This window comes from Haliotis asinina, chromosome 5, assembly GCF_037392515.1.
Source record: "Haliotis asinina isolate JCU_RB_2024 chromosome 5, JCU_Hal_asi_v2, whole genome shotgun sequence".
In the NCBI taxonomy this organism is placed as follows: Eukaryota; Metazoa; Mollusca; class Gastropoda; order Lepetellida; family Haliotidae; genus Haliotis; species Haliotis asinina.
Genome location: NC_090284.1, coordinates 40,854,672 through 40,860,113, shown reverse-complemented (window position 1 = coordinate 40,860,113; position 5,442 = coordinate 40,854,672).

Here is a 5,442-nt window from a genome sequence, read left to right as displayed (position 1 = left end):
GGCTTTACACAGGTGCTGGCATTCACCAGACTGCTGCAACCTGGTAACATGACGTGCAAGCAGAGTTACTGTCGTGGCTACCGGATTGACTGAGTGTAGTTTTACGCCGCACTTTGTACTTTAACGCGAATTTCATCGTCTCAATTTTTATACATTTATCTTGTGAATACATGATACCCGTGAAGATCCGGTTTAGAATTGAACTTCAGCGACCCATGGGGCGAATAACTGAAAGAAATGGGTGTAAATAACCTAATCTAGATAAGACAACCATTTGATGTACATTGTGATACACGATCGTGGGACACAGTCAACTAAGCTGCTGTTGTTTAACGCCGCACTCAGCAATATCACAGTTTATATGTCGGCGGTCTGTAAATGATCGTGTTCAAACCAGACAATCTAGTGATCAACAGCATGAGCATCGATCTACGTAACTGGAATACGATGATTCAAACTAGTCAGCGAACCTGACCACCCGATCCCTCCTCTTCGATACACACTGGTGGCTGAAGACCAGTTCTAACCACGATGACATGATTCAAACTAGTCAGCGAACCTGACCACCCGATCCCTCCTCTTCGATACACATTGGAGGCTGAAGACCAGATCTAACCACGATGACATGATTCAAACTAGTCAGCGAACCTGACCACCCGATCCCTCCTCTTCGACACACATTGGTGGCTGAAGACCATTTCTAGCCCTTATCTTAACTGTTTTCATCCAGTTTAGGGAATAGCGAAAACCTTGTCAGGTTTCATTGCATGTGGTAAGTGCATTCATTTGATGAAAGTCCACGACTACTTAGAGAAAATATTACATGGTACAACCGTTACTAATATTCTAAACATATTTAGGTATCGGTGGCAAAGTTAAAAAGTTCCTTAAATGGCTCTGAATGTATGTACGCCGCTGCGTGCGTTCTCATCTGCCAAATGCTACCATAACCATTTATCACATCAGCATCAACCGTAACCCTAATCACCAATCAACGTTTGTGGTGCTGTATTCTAAAGGTCGGCCTATAATATTGACTGAAGAACATAATGCATATACACATGTGTACATATTAGCATTAGTCATGTAATACCCACATTTTGTATATGATAGGTACACAAGCATTCATGTTGGTGTCAATGATTTCGAAATTAAAATCCGTACTATGACATAGTTTTACAAAACCAAAACTAAAATTGAAATTTGTAACAATTTACTTCAACTGGAACAGTGAAATTATCAAAACACCACGATTCATTGTCACAAGGTCCTAAAATCATGATTGCTGCGATTAAAGGAACCGTCACTGGCGATCACATCAACAGGAGTAGTATACCCCCAATAAATACGAATAAAATCGGTAAGTCTCCTCATGCTGGCCGTCAAGCGTGGAAATCGTCTACCATTCTTCGTTGAATTCCTGCAGACTTTGAACAGCGATCTCTGTCTCAAAGTCCAAGATACTCCCAATGAAGTTCTTGGAATCCATATCTTTACAGGCGAAAGTAATGTTTCCATGGCATTGTTCTGGGGAACGACATTTGACGTTGTTATCGATAACTATCGGACGACTGGCAAGAGGATAGTTATCACTATGTAGTATGACGGCAGTGTCCGATACTTTGTGATGATAACGTGTCCTATGGAGTGCCCCAGATGCTGTAGTGCGATTCACCAGGTAGTCATAGGAAACGCAATCCAAACACATCAGCCGGCTAGCACCGAAAGGTTCAGCTGCATGGACCATTTCCTGGTGATAGATCTCATTACCCTGTCTTCATACAACCAGAGAAGGTATCGACGAAGTTAGGGTGATTCATCAGACCAATGAACCTTTCACCATATCCTCAGTTCACGGATTCATCGGAGCCCGCACCACGCCAGACGTTCCTACTGGAATACGAGGATAAGCTGGACCGGCGCAGAGAACGTGTTGACGTGATGCAGGCGGTGAGCAAACCCGTTTAGTTTGAGGAAGGTAGATCAGATATAGGCTAGATCATGTGCAGTGCATGGCGATGAAATTGATTCCTCGCGTAGAAGTTCGCTGAGACAGGACACGCGCTTCACCCATTACACTACACGTAATCGCGGACAACCTGGGACCCATTAGCTCACACTGCCAAGCACTGCGACATACCGCATGCATGCTAATACGGGTCAACTGTCAGGTCGGTGCTTAACTTATCCTTGTTTGCCAGTACCAATGCCTAGTAGTGGAAGGAACGTCTGATCGTCCTCAGACAAGCCGCATCCTTCTGATGGTACTGATGGAGACTCGGGCTCCCTCTCTCGTTTAACTTCTGCATGGGATATGGGATTGCCAAACGAATTAGGACTCGGCCATTATGCTCATTGGTCTTCCGTAGTCTTCCAGGTCTTGGACGACCATTGCTTCACTGATGGCCAGGTGCGTTTTTATAAGTCGCTCAATAATTGTGTGGAAAAGTTCAGGTTAGCATCGATAGGACATCTCTGCCTCACACATGAACAATAACGAGTTTTCATGTATTTTCGATTTTATATCGGTTCAGAAAAATGTTGTGGACATTTTAGTTGTTTTACTCCACTGTGCTTTGCTCCTTCAAATAAATGGACCATGTGACCCTTAGCTTTTGAGATGTTGTGTGAAGCATGTGTTGTACATGTGCATTCCAGTATGCAGTTTGATGATTGCCTGTTCAGACCAAAGTGGATCCTGAATTGGATTCTGAAGGTGTTTAGTCTGTGTTTATGTGGCTAGACCAATACAAACTATATAGTTAATACACAATAACTACTATTTCGCACTAGTGCTGACAACAGCCGTATGGTTTGCATTTTTATTGACACAAAATAACATTACTGGTTCAAGATATCGCTACACTGAGTTTAACGATTCTCGATGTGTAACTGAAACATGCTGGGTAGACCACAAATGTGTTTTGATGCAAACGTTCAATTATCTTTTTTTGAAAAAGCAAAATACACCTGCAAGAATAATGAACTCAGATATGCATTTGTGCATTACTAAAGCATGTCCAAACTATATGTGTGAAACACCAACGCTGTTCCTAGCGTCTTTCGTTTCGAGTAAATTGCGTAAAACCCAACCGCGATTTAAAAGACACGAGTTTTAATATTTCTACTGAATTCATGGGATCAGATACTTACCATACTCTATGTCAGCCGGATCACCACATTTGACCATTTTACATGGAATACCTCCTGGTGACACATACCGCTCCCCGGGCTGATACACCACCCCGTTGATGTTGCATGGCGCTTCTAAACAAACAGGTACATGATTTACATGAGAACAACCGCCTCCTTGATTATCAGTATGATTACGTCATTGTAGTCATTATCATCATCTTCATTATCATATCAAACCTCTTTACTGCACATATATATATATATATATATTGACATATACAAAATGACAATTTTCGATCTATGCACATACTTATGTATTTGCACAATTGACATTATTACACAGGAAATTATTTCTCCAGTCTGAACTTTAAACAACCAAAATATCTCTTGAAAATATAGGTCCAGCACTTTTTTACCTAACCAAACAGAGCAAGCCCTCAATACACTTAGTAACTTCGCCGCTTGTTCCAATAATTCACTTTGAAAATTTTAAATGCAGAAATTAATAAAGAACATTTTAAAAAGTCCTGGGATTTATCATACTAGAATAGATTACCGTGATGTACATCATTTACAGATTTAAATTAAATCATCTTTACTCTAAAACTTTCTAATTGCTTCATCATTTTATTTGCCAGTGATATAATTTTGTGCGTTTTGCTCTGTATTGCTCTCACCAGTTTTCTAAAAACATTTTTTAAAAAAACTAGACGGACAAGAAAGAAACTGAATGCTTTCAGTTTTGAGGAACCTGTTCTGTTAGAACGCAATAGCGTATTCTAGTGTGGCAAATATACGTGTCAGTCTTGAAACTTCAAATCAAGTTTTGGGATTCCGAAAGAAAGCGTCTGTATGAAAATTAAATGATAAGGCACAAAGACAACGCAAGCATACACATTTTACGAATGTATATACTAGAGTATAAAACGTATACACATGGATGAGAAAGTCACGTTAACTCGGTGCGCCTAATGGGTGCAAAGGGTTGTATGGTCCCCATGGAGTTGAGATTGGTAAAATGATGTGCCGCTGAGATTGAAATCAAGTGGTCGAGGTGAAAGGAAATGAGCGTTTTATTCATTCATGCGGGATTGGCTATAGCGCTATATAATTAGCTATATGTATATAATTACCCGTACAATAATTTAACAGTAATACTAGCTACGGACGTCAAGGAAAGACTGAAAACGTCACTGCAAACGTAACATCAAAAACACTAAGACTGTGGTATAACGGTAAATAAACAACGACGCAATAACCATTTCGTCTTGTTTGTTTGTTTGTTTGTTTGTTTCGCTATCTTCAAATTTCGCCCACTTTAGTTACGAAGTCTTCAAAATACTTACGCTGGCCGTTCACCACGATGAGGTTGACTAGGAGAGGCACGAGGAAGAGCATGTTTAGTCTACAAAATACATCAACTAAAATTAAGGCATGCTTTGTCTATGAGGCTTTCAAAGAGGTCGAACATGATTACATTGAAAGTGTCATCCAAAATTAGGATTCTGAAATTAAACAAATATGGAGAACGTAATTTGATTAACCAATTTAACTTAGAAAGTGTATGTCACTTGTTCTGGTTGTTTATGTTGGTTTTGTGTAGTTTTCGCTAGCAGTTTTGTTCTTTAAAATCCCTTTTATTTGATGCCTGTGCGTGTGTTTGTGACCGATGAGGCAAACTGCGCTAAACTTCACGCCAACGCCTGGAAACATCAGTTTTAAAAGCTTGCAATACAAACTCTTTGAAATAGTTAGACTCCTACTGTGAAAAAGATTGGGATCGTTCTAAGTGAAAACTCGTTATATCGTTAAACCCAGTGGAGTGTAAAGTTTGGACATTAACATAATTACTTATATATCGACTTTACGACTTTGATCAATTTTTGTCAATGCACAGAAACTGGACTCGGTTATAAGAAAGTCAGTTTTACATCCACGTAAAGGGAGGCTATAGACATCATAAAATGAGATATGTGTAAATTTATTTTGTCATGTACGCGGTATTGTCCATCCATGTACACACCCATTCTCTAAATTTTGTAGAACAGTAAGAGATTTCAAGAATATTTCAAATTGTTAATCACCATAACCCCATATGTGAGTTTGTAAACAAATTAAATGAAAATGTCCTTAATGTTTAATTAGTCACTTATTTTTACATAAACGTATGTAAATACGATTCTACCTACCTCTCTAGTGGATACAACGTGCAACCCGCGTGGGGTTTACTATCCAGATAAGCTGAGATAAGAACTTATGTGCAGTCTTCAAAAAGCGTCACGTGTCTGTTTACAACCAATCAGAATA